The 17,834-nt window shown below is 40.8% G+C and overlaps 1 protein-coding gene across 2 annotated transcripts in view; it reads left to right on the top strand.

Annotated features, from left to right (window-relative positions):
* The window catches only part of ndst3 (N-deacetylase/N-sulfotransferase (heparan glucosaminyl) 3), a 491,728-nt gene that overhangs the window by 132,390 nt on the left and 341,504 nt on the right, over window positions 1–17,834 (top strand). The gene's annotated exons all lie outside the window — the stretch shown is intronic.

Raw genomic sequence — 17,834 nt, 5'->3', positions numbered from 1 at the left:
CCACTAAGGTGGAGAAAAGAAGAGCTGCTCAGGAAGCAGCAAGCGCATCCACCTCTGAGCAAACATAATGATAAACATACAGCAAAAGAGTATGAAAACTATGAATGATCAAGTCAAGGGTATTCACTGCACGTTATCATGCAGTGCGCCGTTACTGGTATAATATAATATATAGTATTAGTATAGTGTAGTCACTCTGCGATAGACTGGTGCTGTTTATTCAGGGATTTTTCCTGTTTTGCGCCTAGTGCTTACTGGGATAGGCTTTAGCTTCCCCACGACCCTTCCCTGGATAAATGGGTATAAAACATGGATTAATGGGTTGATAATATAATATAATACAGGGGTGTCAAACTCAGACCCTGGAGAACCGCAATGGCTTCATTCTAGCCACTATTGTAAATAATAACCAGTTAATGCAGCTAATTTAACATTATTCTTATGCCTTTATTATTATTATTTGCTTAACTGATTTTTTCCCTAACTAGTGGCTAAACAATAAAGAGCTACAAAACCAGCCAACACATGGCCAGCTAACTTAGGTGTGACCAGCAGTCCTGGAGGACCACCATTTTCACACCAAGCAGTCTCCTATTTAGCTGTTAATTAGGCACATTATTTAATTCAATGGCTTGTTAGTGCTCTCATTCTGCCACACCAGTCCAGTTTTTTATTGATAAAAAAACATTTACTGGACCTGAGTAGAGCAGGAAAATATGTTATCAGATATTTTATTTAGACAGATATTGTATGAAAGACACAGGTGCAAATGTGATCTAAGTTAGCCTGGACATCTGTGTTTGCTTGCTTTGCATCTCATTATTGTTTAGCTGTTCATTAAATAAGAATTTAAACAGTTAAAATGGAAGTCAATTGAAATCAAGGCAGCATGTTATGTGCCATTAGCATTAGTAATTGACTATTAACGGAGAAAGTGGTCAGAATGAAAATATGTAGCCATTTTAGCCAACCGGGAACTGTTCTGGGCACTCCGATCTAATATAATAGAGGAGGTGAGAATTAATTAGCACTGCTGCCTCGAGGATCCGGCATCCCAGGTTCAAAGTCCATGTAGGGTTTCCATGTTATCCTGTTCTTTGCATGGGTTTTCCTCCAGGTACCCCAGTTTTTCCTCTCATGTCTTCCAAGACGTATAAGATTTCTTTTTTTTTTTTTAAATGGGTTGTCAACTTGAGTGAGTACGGGGGTGAGCCTGTGTGCGTGTGCGTGTGTGTGTGTGTGTGTGTGAGTGTGAGTGTGTGCTGGAATAGCATCCTGTTTTCTGCCTTGTACCAGAATAGGCTTTTGCCCCCACAACTCCAAATATGATTAAGTATGTCTAAAGGTGTATGTATATAATATAATATAATATAATATAATATAATATAATATAATATAATATAATATAATATAATATACCCTATGACCCTGAACTGGATTAAGTGTACTTGATAAAGAAAGGATGCATGTATAAAAAATGTAAAAGTTCTTACTTTGCTTCTAATGGCTTCATAAAGTTGTTCTATAATCGTGACTTATACAATATTTTATAGTAAAATACAGGGGTAGGCAAAGTCAGTCCTGGGGGGCTTTAGAGGCTGCAGGTTTTTGTTCCAAGATGATTGCTTAATTTAAAAGCAATATTTGCCAATTAAGAGATCTTATTTATTTATATGCTTCGTAGTGTTTTCATTTTGTCATGTCAAGTTATTCTTGCATTGTAGATTTTTATTCAATTACAAGGATGTCACTCTCAACAAGGGCAGAGTAAATCTCAGTCCTTCACTTTTTTCTCTTCAGTTTCCTTTCAGTCCGTTTATGATGAATATGCACAGGTGTAAACAGAAATAAGTTAGACGGAGAACTGCAGGTTCCTTTGTCATTTGCATCTTATTTCCAATAAGGAGCCATTAAAAACTGCATGCAGCTGCTTAAAGGGATATGCCACCCAATAATGTCATTTTCTTTTTTTATGTGTTACTTACCCCAAGTGCTTTGTAGTGATGGCTGAGAAAAATATTTAATCTCATATTTTCATGAGATAAAAAGTTTATAATGTTATACATTATATATAATAATCCACCACCCATCATAACTTGAAACTAAAGACACATGGAATTGAGGTTTTGAATTGAAGACCCGCCTTTCTCGCTCATTCATTAGTCAAGAATCCTAGCTTCAATTCAAAACAATCAAAACTATATATACTATACTATACTTGTGTTTACTGCTTATGATGTGCACTGATTTTTAAATAAGTGTCTATTTAACAACAGTACAGCAAAAAACGCATTTGTGTTTTGCATGTTTTGAACATGCAACTAGGAACCAACATTTGCATTATGAGATGAGTAACATATATATATTATAAATGTTACATATATATATATATAGTGGAAGCTGGCCCGGACACAGACAGGCGGACACCGATGGTTCACCAACCAACACACGTTTAATCATATTTTACAATATTTACAGTGCACACAACCAAGTACCCCGTACCAATCACCCTTAAAGTCCAGGCCTCTCAATAATGCCTTTTACTCTTCTGGCGGCCTCCACTCCTCTCCTCCGAGCTCCGTCCTCTTCCACCCGACCCCAGCCATCGAATCAAGGGAGGCGGCCCCTTTTTTGCTCACCCGGATGAACTCCAGGTGCCTCCAGATAACCTTCCGCCGGCCCTCCCAGGTGTGGCAGAAGTGCCGGCTATGCACCCGGAAGCACTTCAGGTGTCCCTGGTCTTCTTCCCCCCCAGCACCTCCGGGTGTGGCGGAAGTGCTGAGGGCCAGGGCTCCTCAGGCATCTGGGCACCCCCTGGCGGTGACCACGGAGCCCCTATAGGGTTGAGCTTCTAAGCTCTGTTCCTGTGGTCCCCAAAGCCACCAGGGTGGTCTCCCCATCATAGTCTGGAGGAGGCGTACGCCCTCCTCCGGTCCTTCCGGGCATCTTGGCTGGGTGCCTACCCCAGTCACTTGCCCCAATAAATAAATATATATATATTAGCCACTCCTTGTAGCTATGCCTGTGTAGTATTGAAACAGGACAAACTTTAAAAATCAATAAACAAACCGGTATCGCCAGCTAAGCAGAGACAAGGTATGCTCCAAAATGTGGTGAGAGGTAGACCAAATCGAACGGAGGCTGGCAAGTAAGTGAGGAGAGTTGTCCACCCATTGGCCCGCAGCCTCTGTCTCTTGGATTAGCACAAATAAATGGCTCCTGCAAGCAAATGATACTTAGCACGATGAGAGATGTCGCAAAATCAACCAGAATGTTCAAGCAAATTCTAGAAAAAAAAAAAATCTAAATCCGTTAAGTAGTTCTCTTGTGAAAAGCAGACATACAGACAGACAGACATTGGATTTATATATATGTGTATGTATTTATATATATATATATATATATATTATAATATTTCTTTTTTTCTTTCATTTGCTATTGTACAGCATTGGTCAGCATTGGCTTATATTATATCACAAGCATTTTTTATCTCTGTTGTACATTAAATCCTATTATTATTATTATTTATTAAGTAACATTTTTGGATGTAGTATTCCTTTAAGACTAAAGTAAGCTATTAAGGGTGGTGAATCCTAACAGTGAGACCACTACAATGAAGCCTGAGCAGTATGTGCGTCAACAGCAATAACTGACTTCTCATTAAGGAACTGGGATTTTACAGAAATGTGCAGCCACTGTGGCCCATCAGGGCTGACTCTAGCTAGCTCTGGTATAGTATATTAAATTAAATTTATTCTTATTAAGCAAACTTCGGCTTATGAGCCCACGACACTATACAATTATTACAAGTATAATATGAAAATAAGAAATGCAGACATAAGCAAAAAGCATAAGGTTGGACCATAAACAGAGAAAATGAAAAATAAAAATGTGTTCACATAGTATTATATGTAGGGTGTTTTAAATCCAAATACCAGGTGTCCTAGTTCAACAGCATGTTAAAGTGATCTTTCAGTAAGCAGGCAACTACAATTTCATTTGGGGAAAAAAAAGACAAGGCCATCGCATGTGGCGATGCATCCACTAAGTGCCAGCACAAACGCTGAGAAGAGAAGGGAGGTGGAAAAGACTTCGAAAGAGCAAAACAAAAGCAATTACTATGATTAATTAAAAAGCAATGTGTGCGAGCAATATGAACAATGTTACAAGCAGCTTTGACAAGAATACGCTCTCCTAAATAATGAGTCTCTGGCCTTGATTGAAGTACTGAGGCAGATGGGGCTTCTCTAACGCTGTAAGCTACATTGTGCCAGAATTTGGGTGCCCTGTACCTAACGGCTCTGCCCCTACACTCATTGTATTTAGCCCAGGAATTTTAAGGAGGTCTACATCTTCAGATCACGATGTATTCCCTGGAGTGACGGCACTAATAAGTTCTGTTGGGTAAGAACTGAGCGAAACCATTTAGAATTTTGTTATGTAAGAAGGAGGATAGTAATTGTAAACCAATGAAGTGATTTAAGAACTGGAATTACATGCTTGTATAAGACACATGAATGAGTAAATATACAGTTATGTAAAGTACCATTATTAATCATGTTTAAGGCCATGGGGAAAATATAACATCTCTGTTTTCGAAACTTAGCTATTAGATTTTGCAGGGAGCCTATTGTAACACATTAAGGGGCAAAGTCGGAGCGAGAGTAAAAGGGTCACCAGTCCTAACACTGTATGTAAGGTGGGCTCCTTCCATAAGCTGCTGAGATAAACCCTCAGTTGTCATGACCCTAAATTAGAAATACTGGGTTCAGAAAATGGATGGATGAAGGCTTTATATACAGTAGGGTAATCCCAGTGTTAAAACAAAGTCTAGATGTTGGCAATCCGTTCAGCCGTCTGCCACCTAACTTTTTTCTTTTTTTATTTTATTTGAAGAAAATAGCATTATATACAATCAAGGTGAATTTCAACAAAGAAGGAAATAACATTCCATACAATCAAGACCAACTTTTACAACAAATTACTTCACAGTCAAACTAGAAAAAAAAGATGAAACGTTCTTTAAAGATGTCTAAGATGTCAAGGATGTTGTGGCCTCCCAACTCACCAGTTAGTTCAGTTGTAATAAGCTGATGGAGACCTTTCAGTCGGGTTTTAGAGCTCAGCTTTGAGTAGCTAAAATGCTTATGGCACAAGATTCTAGGCAAACCAGAATATTAATTCTGTTAGATCAAAGTGCAACACGTGGTACTGTCACGCATGGTATTCTACTGTCCAGGAAGGAGAGCATGCTGGGTATCTCTGGCACTGCCCTCCAGTGGTTTAGATCCTGCCTAAATGATAGGCAAGAGTTTGTTAATCTTGGCAACAGCAGTTCAGTGCCTGTCACACAAGAAGCTCCTCAGGGCTCTGTCCTCAGCCCTCTGCTCTTCTATATGCTTCCCTTTGGTCATATTATTCATAGCTTTGGACTGGATTATTTATCATTGTTATGCAGATGATGCTCAGATCTATTTCAGTGTTAAAAGTGACAGTTCTTCAGAGCTTTCTCAGCTCACAGCTTCTCAGTGAAATTAAAAAAATTAAAATGATATAGACTGCGGTGGGCTTGCACCTGCCCGGGGTTTGTTTATACCTTGCGCCCTGTGTTGGCTGGGATTGGCTTCAGCAGACCCCCGTGACCCTGTAGTTAGGATATAGAGGGTTGGATAATGGATAGATGGATGGATAATGGATGGATGGAAAATGATATAGAACAATTTAAAATTAAAGTATAAAAGAAATGAACTCCTTCAAATTGACAGCTTAAGAAAATGAGCTCCCTTTTGATGACGATATTATCAGACCTTCTTCTTCTGTCAGGAGTCTTGGTGTCATTTTCGATTCCTTCCTTTCTTATTCTACCCACCTAAACCACATTAAGAAACTTTCTTACTTCCACCTCTGTAACATTTCCCCTGTTTGCTCATTCCTTGCCTCTTCTGATATCGAGAAACTTGCCCATGCTTTTATTGCTCTCCCAGGCTTACTGGGTTGGTTTCAATGGTGAGGTGTTGCTATTCTCTTGTTCTCTTGTTGATGGGTCAGTTGTTGTTCGAAGTGACAGATTCCTTCTTATGGTCCGTCTCCAAATTACCTAATCCCCAGCAAGTGTCTCAAGCTGCATGTTTGGAATGGAGCAGGCCTTGAGAGAACACTTCCAGTAGTCCATCCAGTGTTTCTTCAGTCCACCTTGACGTCGGGATCCTTCAGTAAGTTCACCATACAGGACAACTGAAAGGAAGAGTCTGCGCAAAGAAGTTGTTGATATCTGTGAAAATGAGGGTGTGCAATCCTTGATCCCACCGCTTCACTTCCTGTCGGGAATCTATGTGGCGAGCCAAGTGCAAGACAAAGAGGTACGGGAAGAAGTTGCACCACTTTGGATGGTTTCTTTGATGGGACAGCAGGTAGAGGGTTGAGTCGGGGTACACAACACCCGATGGCATCACTCAGAAGATCATTGATCATGTAAACCACTCCGCCATGTTAAGGTGTTGACTCAGTGGAGGGGCAGTCCTTAAACAGACCGCCAACAGTGAGCACATAACAGCCATCTGGCTCCGCTTTCACTGGCTCCCTGTGTCTTATAGAGTCTACTGTACTATATACACTAATGTTCGTTTGTGTGTGTGTGTGTCTCCAGTCCCTAAGAGCAATCTGATTGGTCAGTTTGGCTTTGGTGACGTAATTGTACAAGGAAGTGAGAGTGTGAGATGAAGAAAAGGCACAGGAGGCACACTGAGAGAGTCGCCTTCCAAGACTGGAAGTGTAAAAGTGGGCATTAGAATGGCACCTCAAAAATAATGAAACAGCCTGAATGGGAGGCTTTATGGGAAAGTGCTCGAGAGAAGCAACACTGGTCAAGAGATATTGAGACATGCAAATAAGCGTAACACAAGTGATAGCAAATATCTTCTTATATAATATGCTACTGTGGCTGTCCATTTGTCTGTTCAGGATTTTAAATCACCTGTAGCTTGCAAACTGTTTGACCTATTGACTTGAAATTTGGTACACATATACTACGTGACGTCTACTATCCACTTTCTGGGTAATGATTTTTAGTACTCTTTTTTTTATTTTATTTTATTGTATAATCAACTCTCTGCAGTGGGCAGCAGGGCGGCCATGTGCTACATGCGTATGGGCACTGTTTTCATTCCCTACCACCTTCACCATCACTCCCCTTACCTCTTCATATCTTAAATTATTCTTGAGGCAGATTGAACACTTAAGTGCCAGCTTAATTAAAAAATTGAGAAAAACGTACTAAGTAATTGCAACACAAACACTGACTTAATCAATTTTAACGTGAAAAGATGCCGACGGGAGAAGAGAAGAAGCAGGCCGCTAAGGTGGAGAAGAGAAGAGCTGCTCATGAAGTAGCAAGCGCATCATCCTCTGAATGAACCGTACAGAGAAAGAGGATGAAAACTAAGAATGCTCAAGTCAAGTGTATTTACTGCACATTATCATGCAATGTGTCATTACTGGTGTAGTAATAATAATACAGTAATATAAGACTATAAAAAATTATACCCACAAAGCTTTAAATGGCCTTGCACTGGAAAACCTCACTCTACTCCTGTCCCCACACTAAGGTCCACCAGTTCTGGCCATCATGCTGTGCTCTATGTGTGACAGAGTCTTGAGCTGTATAGTGCCCGGACTTCTGAAAGACCCCCATAAATTAATTAATTAATCTTTTAAAAAAACAACTTAAAACTCATTTGTTGAGGAAGGCATTTAACTTACCCTGTCATGCAGACTCTTGTTTTAGTTTACCCTCTTTGTCCAGATGCTCGAGATGATTTTCATTTGTATCACAAATTTTGTTATTTGTTCAGGTTTTTCTTGTACTTTTAGTATTTTATTCTGGTTTATTGTCTCTTATTTAATTCAATGCTTTGTGTATCCTGTATTTATCTTTATTTATTATTTTATGTGGTGTGATGGGCGGCCTCAGCTATTGCCCGGGTGGGATGCCAGCTGGTTGGAAGGACCAGGGGAAAGAGCATCTCTGAGGCACTACCACCCCTGGGACGCTAGAGGGCAGCCCTCTTGAGGTGGCTGTGGCACACTGGGACTTGGAGTTTGGTACACCCCTTATGGGTTCCGTGGGTGCCACCTGGGGGAGCTGCAGAGCCCCACGATGGACTTCCACCACACCTGGAAGTGATTCCAGGTAATAGTGATGAGCCATCTGAAACACTCCCAGGAGTAGAATAGAACGAGCTGCCTCACTCCATTCGAGGATCCAGAGTTGGGAGGAAGGACGAAGCTTGTGAGGGAGGAGTGAAGGCAGAACGACTGTGAATTGGAAGACAAGAAAGGACTGTGAATTGTGCTGTATGCACTGTGCTGTGTAGTGGGGAGCAAAGGGAAAGCGCTTCACCATTTATAATAAGTGTGTTGTGTGCTGTGTTGGGTTTGGGATGCTGTACGCGCCTGGGCTTCACAGTGGATATTACAGTATATGTATTCAATGTTGTATATGCCCTGCTGTTCTTTTTGAATTACTGCAAAGTGCTTTGAGCATAGAAAAGGTGCTATATAAATGGAATAATATTATTATTATTAGCAATAGTGGTAGGTCGCTAGGCTGAGCAGTGCCTTTCAGCTCTGCAGCTGTTCTGCCGCTTTGCATAGTCACTTCTTCACGATGACTTTACTAATAAGGCAACTTTGCGCTTGTAAAACATATGCCGGCTTGCCATTTCAGCAAATCTTTGCATCTTTATTGCTGATACGGGCTGTATTTCTCTAATGTCTTTGTACAACTGTGCAAGTATACAGACATCCAGGCAAAAAAACCCCGGCACAAATAATATTGATTGCATTTGCATCACCTCAGTGACAAGAAATATGAGATTATTTTTGTTAGCTCTATTAATCTGGCATCTGCCATGCACGTTCCATAAATCATCTCCTCACTGCAAACCAACTAATCATGCCCCGGCAGCAGTATTGATCAGCCTCAGACCTTTGCCTGGAAAGGAAAGTCTCTTTAATTACTTTGGCTGACTTTGGATTTTCACACCGTCTGGGGAGGAGAAAGACACATCCATGCCTTAGCATTGCTCGGCCTTCGCTTAAAATTAGAGCAGCCGCCTCTGGAGAGTGGCTGATTTCTGTGGGCAAGTGCATAGTCCTGGCTGTTAAAGCAAGCGGCTGGACGTAGGATCGGCTTTGTGGAAACAGCACAGAATATTCCCCGGAGCTCCCACGGGAGTGCGATAAGCCCTTCAATTTGCTCAGCCCGAGGAGTTTTGACCTTTAATTAAAAGAAATTTGTTGTCTTTTCGTCCGAGAGGCAGGAAATAATGAACTCATTAAAATGAGGAAAAGAGTATTTAGGCCTCGCAGTGATGTGAGCCAGAGTCTCATTAGCAGCCAATAACTCAGAACACCACACATAAATGCGCTTAATCTGCCATGGCAAAAATGCACTGATGCATAAAATGTAAATATGTGTAAATGTTTGCACAAGCGAGATCACAAAATCTTAGAACAGATGAAATTCAACAGCCCCAGCCCGAAAATATCTCTAAATGCTTTGATTGCCCTTGCAAGTAGGCAGATGAAATGACGTACTCAATCTTTATTTTGTTTGGCACCTTTTACAGTGTGCACCATTGCAAGGGCAATACAATGCAACACAGGAGAACAAGCGCGCTTCAGAAGGAAATCCATGCCCTTTAGATTTAGGTGCAAACTCACACAATGGACATAAAACTGATTTCTGATTGCAGCTGACAATAAACATGAGTTTTATCTTTAGCCCTAAATGCTGCAGTTTAACTTTAATCTTCTCTTTAAATTAGTCGATATTGATTTCTTTTCAGTTGTCCACTAAAACGGCCCAGCAGGTAGCGTTGCAGCCTTCAAGTGTGTAGGCTTTGCACCAAATCCCGAGTGGCAGCCTTTCTGAGACGATTTGGCACATTCTCCCAATTTCCAAGAAATCTTTTCTTCTCCAATTATGCCATCTCGTCATTTATTTTGCTTCTCGGGTTATGCTGTCTTGTCATTCAAGAACAGTTTTCAGCAAAAAAAAAAAAGTACAGCTGGATGAGTTTGCAGTATTATCAGGTATTGGCAATATGTGGCTTATGATGGAGGTTCTGGCAGTGCAGGAGTACCAGAGACGTACATGAGGATCTTTTGGGATATGTATGAGGGAGTGAGGACTCTGCAGAGTTGGGGTAACATACAGGATCCCAGTTTGAGGAGGTCTGCACCATGGATCTTCTTGATGTCCTTACCTCTTTGATCTGGTTGTGGATGTGTTTACTCCTGGGGGTAAAAGACCAGTCCCCTTGGTGCAGGATTTGTTTTGATGACAGTATGTTGTGTAGCACCAGAAAGGAGGAAGAGGAGAGCAAGTTGAAAGAATAGAGAAGGACTTTGGAAGAAAGAGAGCTGAAGATAAATAGGCAGCCATGGGTAATATGGGCCTTTGGAAATGTGAAGAGAACATAACATAAGCAATGGACGTGTGCTTCCACTGAGATGCTGGACATGCCACTGCCACAGCCGACTACGAGCCTCCTTGGCTTGTGTACCTGCTTTACAGGAGCATTTTGTGCATAGAGTCAGTCACATAAGCAAAGACCAGCCATCACACTCACCTCAGCTGTACTTGAAATTTATGGGGACCTTTGTTTACAAGTTCCATAGAGATATGCTCCAAGTCTGCCTGAGTTAAGCTGAGAGTTGAGAAATTCTCATCTACCTTCGTCCAGTCACCATCCACCATGGAATTCGTCTTTCTCAGGTCTGTTGCTCAACCAATACTTCATTCATCACCTGCGAAATACATACAAATAAAAATATAGGTCTGGAGGTGCATTAAGGAGAAACGAGTACCTGAGATGTATGTGAGTATTGTCCAGGGTATGTATCAGGAAGTGAGGGCTCGGGTTAGAAGCAGTGGTGGCATAACTGGCAAGATCCTAGTTAGAGTAGGAATCTTCCTCAAGTCCTTGCCTCTTTGATCAGGATATTTTGACTTATAGGATAAAAGACCAAACCCCTGGTGTAGGATTTTTCTTAATGACTCTATGTTATGTAGCCTCTAACGAGAGAAAGTGGAGAGGAAGTTAAAAGAATGGAAAAGAGTTTTGAAGATAAATAGGAAGAATACTGAAAATATGAGGTTTAATAATGATCAGGATTCAGACGTTACTGAGAAGAAGGGGATATATTTATATAACTAGGATCAGTGGTAACAGATGGAGAACTGGATGTGGAGACAACCTACAGAGTGGATGGAACAATTGGAAGAAGGTATCAGAAGTATTGTGTGATCAAAGAATCAAGGCAAAGGTTAAAGGTCAGGTTTTTAAGACAGTGGTAAGGACATCAATGATGTACGGAGTTGAGTCAGGGGCAGTTAAGGGAAGGAAGGAGAACAGGTTGGATGTGGCAGAAATGCGAGTGTTGAGGTGGATGTTTGGAGCTACAAATAAGGACAAAATAAGAAATGAGACAATCAGAGGTACACCAATAGAAGAAGAGATATCTAAGAAAGTACAGGAAAATACGATGAGGTGGCATGAACATGAGATGAAGAGAGACAAGGAATATGTGGGGCAAAAGAGTTAAGGGAATGGAAGTATAGGGGAAGAGACAGCAAGGGGGGCCAGAGCAGAGGTAGATGGAAAAAGTAAAAGAAGATCTGAAGGAAAAGGGTCTGACTGAAGAGAAGGTTAAATGTCAAAACCAATATTTCATCAAAAAACAAGACTGTGGTCAAGAAAAATCAAATTGAAACATTAAAGCAAAGATTTTTTTAACTGGGAGTGCTAAAATAAAAAAGGCCTTTCAGCATAGCAACTGGAAGATTTATCCATTAAGATCAGATACTGAAGGAATAATGCGAGTGTCCTTTATACTGTCCCCTGAATGAGAATTCTGCAAAGTCTTTCTCAGTCAATGAGTGAAACAAAATATTTGTGGCAAAATCAAAGCAAAATTGAACTTTTGATAGAAAAAGCACCAAAATAGAGTTCAAATTCAGACTCCTTGATATTTAAAACCCTATATTTGATATATAATGTAGATTGTTGATATTGTAATAATGCTCGTACAAAAAATGAGTACAAATCATACTATCCACGGCTCCATTTTGTTTAAGTATGGGCACTGCCATTTTGAGTAGCCATTACAAGGATGTCATGTGATGTGACATCATCAGAGTGGCTCTTTAAAAGGCAGCATGGCTTGCTAATTGATGTCTGAGATTAGTTACTTTTCAGTGCGTTTCTCTCTACTGTAAGTTACAATTAAGAAGTATATAAAGTATATTGACGGTGGGTTTGCCTTGTGTCTTTGGTTTTGGTGCCTGATTTTCTTGATCTCCTAGTTTTGACTTTGTTTCGTTTTAAGGTTTCGGCCCATCTCTTTATATCAAGTTTAAAAAAAGAAGGAGGGCTTTGCCTATACTGTGACCCAGATGATGAACTGTTAGCATTTTCAGTCTGGGAATTGAAAGAAATATTTTCAAATAATGCAAATCCAGAATGTGAGCATAACAATTTTTTGTTAACAATCAATTCATTCTGTTTGTGGAATTTTTGTATGTGTATTTGAACTTGTTTATTCATATTATTGTTCTTCCGGTGCCACCATTTTGTTTTTTTGTATGGTTGCCACTAGTTCTACACTGATGTACTGGCAACATATCAGAACTGGAAGGGTTTTGCTCAGAATATGTGATAGGCAAACCGCCGTATAACTTACTGATTGTTAGACAGCTTTGTAATTTGGATGAAATAGCCCAATGTGTTTAGATGTGCATATTTGTACTGGCAGGAAAACCAATTTAACGATATTGGAATTGTGGACAGCCTTTAAGTCATCTGAAGATGTCGAGGGCAAAATATGCCAGGAAAAAGGCAGCTGTGGTGAAACAAGAGGGAAGACGATTGACATGCTGACAAGGCATTTGGAAGTACGGCAGAATACGACGATTTTCAACAACTCAAACTGTTAGTCAAAGTAACCACAGCACTGCATCTAAAAGATACAACTTTAACATTGTGAATGTGCTCAGAGTTCTAGTATGAAAATAAAAAGACAAAGTGTCATGTCTGGATGTGATTAAAGCAGGACATTGCTTTGCATTTGTGAGCCATAAATATGGCATGAACGAGTCCACAGTTTGCTACATTTATAAGAAATAAAACGAAAATCACTAAAGTTTTTCAGCTGGTGCATCAAAAGCTTTAAGCTCAGGGTCTTGAATATGCAATTGGATAGCATTTGACCACATTAAAAATGATCAAAACACACCCAGATGGAACGAGACTGTGTGAACCTCACACACTGATGCCTGCAGCGGTAAGAAAGTGCCATACCTGCTATGCCACTGTTGATATTACATATAATATGTTGGTTTGATCTTACAAAGCGACTTTTATGTATGCGGGTGGTTGTGATGAAGAGCGAGGGGTGACTGTATTATGTTACGGCATGGAAAAGAATTGTCCTTGTGGAATCCTCCTTTAATGTTATTTGCGAAACTTTAAACTGTATTGATGTGAATTCATTTTGTGTGGCAGTGTCTTGGTAGATCTTCCTGAGCTTTCGAAGTTGCTTCCACTCTGATGCTTTGTGAAGCAGTAAACCTTTTCATTTTCTTAGGTTTATGGACATCTTACTGAAGCCAGTTCTGGTAGCTAAATCTTATTTAAGCAGTTTAATTTTATTTTGCTGCTGCACAGTAATGGATCAAAGCAGGATATTAAAACAGATTGCTGGATAAAATCATATTATTAAATGAAAAATGTATCCCTACTGTCTTGCGCTTAAAGTTCAGCGGTTACTTAAGGAGTGCTCATAGCTGCTCAATAAACTCAGTTAGAGCACCCTAGTCCTCGTGGGGTACATTCGAACAGACCACATGACGCAAGAAATGCACACACACAGCACTGGTTTAGATTCAACATGATCACTGAAGCAGCAATTGGAACCTGTCAATAGAAACCCAATTGGTGCAACTCTAGTCCACCACCATTTGGTGGCCATCTTTGCATTCCTGTGGCCATGTTGTGCACAGTTGCTATGCCCGTTGTTGGTCGCGTGACATGAAGATCATGTTACTCATGGTGAGGACTAAGAAATTCAAGTTTGTTACAATTTTTTTTTTTTTGTTAATTTTGACTATGACTTTTGCAATTTATGCTTTGTTTTTTGGCCTGATATTTATTTGGTTTCAGGCCTTTTGACTAATAAATGTTTTCAGACTGTCTCTAACATTCCCTTTGCATTTTTTTATCTTCCATTTTTTCACTAGTCCAGATATAATCCTAATGAGCCATCTCCCCTGGCATCCTGGAAGTCATAAAGAGCTTTGTGAAAGTTGGCGAGACAGACTCTATCTGGAATTCATGCTCACAGGTTATTCTTCAGCCAGTCCCCAGAGCTACTGTGGCCATATCTCCCAAGCTGCAGCCTCTCCTCAGTTTCCCCTTTGGAGACATATGACAGTTCTGAATCAGTTTCATGATTCTGACATAAAGGACGTGAAGACCCAGCTTTGGAGAAAATCACATAAGACTGCCTTAACCAGGCATAATCTTGCAAGCTCTAGAGTAATTCACCCTGAGCTCCATTTCAGAAGCGGTAAAATAGCTCCAGCTGGACTAAACAAAACTGGTAAACTGAACAAAAGATGATATTGTAGCGGCCTCAGTGAACCGACCCTATAAATCTAAACATGTGAGCCTACTTAAATTTGACTATCTCTTAAGGAGAATAAAAATTAGCCCTTGATACCAAAAAAGGGCTAAGAGATAAAGAAACCGCACGTACAGAATGATGACCAGTCTCCATAGATTCTGACTCATGTCTCAAAAACTGTTCTTTTGGGGTCTGTTATCCATCCATCCATTATCCAACCCGCTATATCCTAACTACAGGGTCACGAGGGGTCTGCTGGAGCCAATCCCAGCCAACACAGGGTGCAAGGCAGGAAACAAACCCATTGCAGGGCGAGTACACAGACACCCACACACCAAGCACACCCTAGGGACAATTTAGAATGGCCAGTGCACCTAACCTGCATGTTTTTGGACTGTAGGAGGAAACCAGAGCACCCGGAGGAAACCCATGAAGACACGGGGAGAACATGCAAACTCCACGCAGGGAGGACCTGGGAAGCGAACCCGGGTCTCCTAACTATGAAGCAGCAGCACTACCCACTGTGCCACCAAGCCGTCTGGGCTCTGTTATGATTTTGTTCATTTTTTTAAAATTGTGCCATTTAGACCTATTTTGAATTCCCAAAGTTACTGCCATTTTGTCGTCTTAGCTTCCTAGGTGTGGTAGCCAACCCGGACACAGACAGGTGGACATGTTGGCTTCACCCAACACACGTTTATTTGCCATATTTACAAGTAAGTGCAGTCCCCAAAGTCCTGGCCACAACACAATGCCTCTGTCACTTCTTCAGGCCGCCTCCACTCCTCTCCACCAAGCTCTCTTCTCTCCTGACTCTAGCCATTGTATGAAGGGAGGCAGCTCCAGGTGTGTCCCGGTAATCTTCCACTGACACGCCCCAGTGTGGCTGAAGTGCCGGCTGCATCCCTGGAAGCACTCCGTGTGTCCCTGCTCCTCTTCCCCTGCACTTCCGAGTGTGGCGGAAGTGCTGAGGTCCAGGGCTCTGTAGGCATTGGGACGCCCCCTGGTGGTGACCATGGGCACCTACAGGGTTGAGCTTCAAAGCTCTGTACCCGTGGCCCCCAGAGGTACCAGGGCGGCCGCCCTCACATGCTCTAGGGAAGGCGCAAGCCCTCCTCTGGTCCTCCTGAGTGTCCCGGCCAGGTTGCCACCCCAGCCATCTCCGACATAGGTTACTATGTCGATCACTAGTTCTATGACATGCTGCAATTTGCTATGTTTCATTCAGGGGATCAGATGCTGTTTTATGTTTTATTTTATTCATTTTTGATTCCTTTCTTTATGTTTGCTTTGTTGGTTGTTCAGTTTATGTGTATCTTGCCCATTTACCAGGTATTTTGAGGTGGGGCCACCAGCCCGTCACTATCAAGGGACTGCCCTCAGCCCTAGAAAGGCAGGGTCAACCACCAGTCCGTTGAGGTTCATTGAATTGTGGTGATGATGAGTTTTACTGTTTTCTACTGTATTCTGTTTTTTGATAATTTAGTGGATTTCTGAATTTTTGGTCCTCTGTGCTCTGTTTTTTAGACTTTGCTAGATTTGTTATTGGGACCTGTTTGCATTGGATTGCCTTTGCCTTTTCAGGCATTTCCTGCTTAACAGGGATTTTTTTCTGAAAATAATAATCTTTAAAAATAAATTATTATGTTACCAGTTGTGTTACTAGCCTGGATTTGATGGTATTTCCTCAACTAGTGGGCATTTTGAGTATTTTTGGGGGTTTTATCCTTTGGGACTATTATGTTCATGACACAGTTTACACTTGACCTCTTTGCTGTACTGACTCAAGGCGAGACAGTCAAAGATTTTAATGAAAAAGAATTAGAAGAGGAGATGTGCTCAAGAGAAGACACAAGACTCGAAACCAAAACAGACAATTGAGCAGTCATCAGGTTTAGTCTTGTAACCAGAAAAATATTAGTTTGTAGCAAGGACAGACAAATCAAAATAATATAATGCACAGCAATATGGGAATCCTAATATTGTAAACTCCGAAATGCAAAGTTTCAGTCTTTATCTGGACGCTCCGAATGACATCACATGTCGCATATTCCAAGCTGATTTTGGGAAAGATCAACCGTCGGTGTTCGGCTATTAACAATTTGGAGTTGAGATAACATGTTATCACAATTAATCTTTGTAAATAATGTACAATGCACACAATAAATGTGAAAATCATTATTCTTGGGTCAGATAAGCGATGGAAAATGAATGAATTATCCTTAGAGTCCACAACCCCATATTTCATGCACAACATGTATTCCGTCCTCACAGCGAATGCAACAAAAATGAAAGAAAATACCCCCATTATAACAATTACATATCCAGCATATAACACAGAGGCACCATTTTGTCAGCATCTAAGTATTTAGCCTCCAGTCCTCAAATTAATGTTTCTTTTGTAGTTGATGTGTTCTTTTAACTTTGACCTTACCCTTTGTTATTTCTTTTACTCTGTTTTGGTATTTTGGTTCTTTTGACAGTTTGTTACTGACTCTGCTGTTTCGCGCTTTGCTTTCAGGTCATTTCCTGGGCCAGTTTTTTCAACTGTCCATTTTTGAAACACTCTGTCCATTTTTATTCTATCTGACAATACACAGTCAGACTAGAGTCCATGCCACCTTCTTATAACCCTTTTGAGTACGACAGCAGTATACACCATGTCTGATCTGAGTACCAGTTTAAGTCTGTTAGCTACCTACATACAGATACTGTTTTTTGCAATTTGGAGACCATCTTGCTCTGTGTGTATCCTACCAGCTAGATAGATAGATAGATAGATAGATACTTTATTAATCCCAAGGGGAAATTCACAAATTCAGCTACACTATTATCCTAATAAGACATGACCTAGACATTGCTTCAGTATTTATGTCAAATTTTCTCTCAGGTGTAATTATGTATGCAATATATTTGCATCTTCAGTCAGCTTTCATAGCATTGTGGTTGTTCCATTGGATTATTATAACCAATACCCCATCCAACAGACCCTGTAATTATCTGCATTGTTTCCATGGAGGCAACCATATTGTTTATAGTGATTATGCCTCCTCTGGGTGGTGTGGCTGTGACATGTTGTTTCATCAAACTGACACTATTAAAGATGGCGGCACACAAACATGGCATGTGAGCTTTGGATCGTCTGT

Source organism: Polypterus senegalus, chromosome 7 (assembly GCF_016835505.1).
Source record: "Polypterus senegalus isolate Bchr_013 chromosome 7, ASM1683550v1, whole genome shotgun sequence".
Lineage (NCBI taxonomy): Eukaryota > Metazoa > Chordata > Cladistia > Polypteriformes > Polypteridae > Polypterus > Polypterus senegalus.
This window is presented reverse-complemented; position numbering and strand designations above follow the sequence as displayed.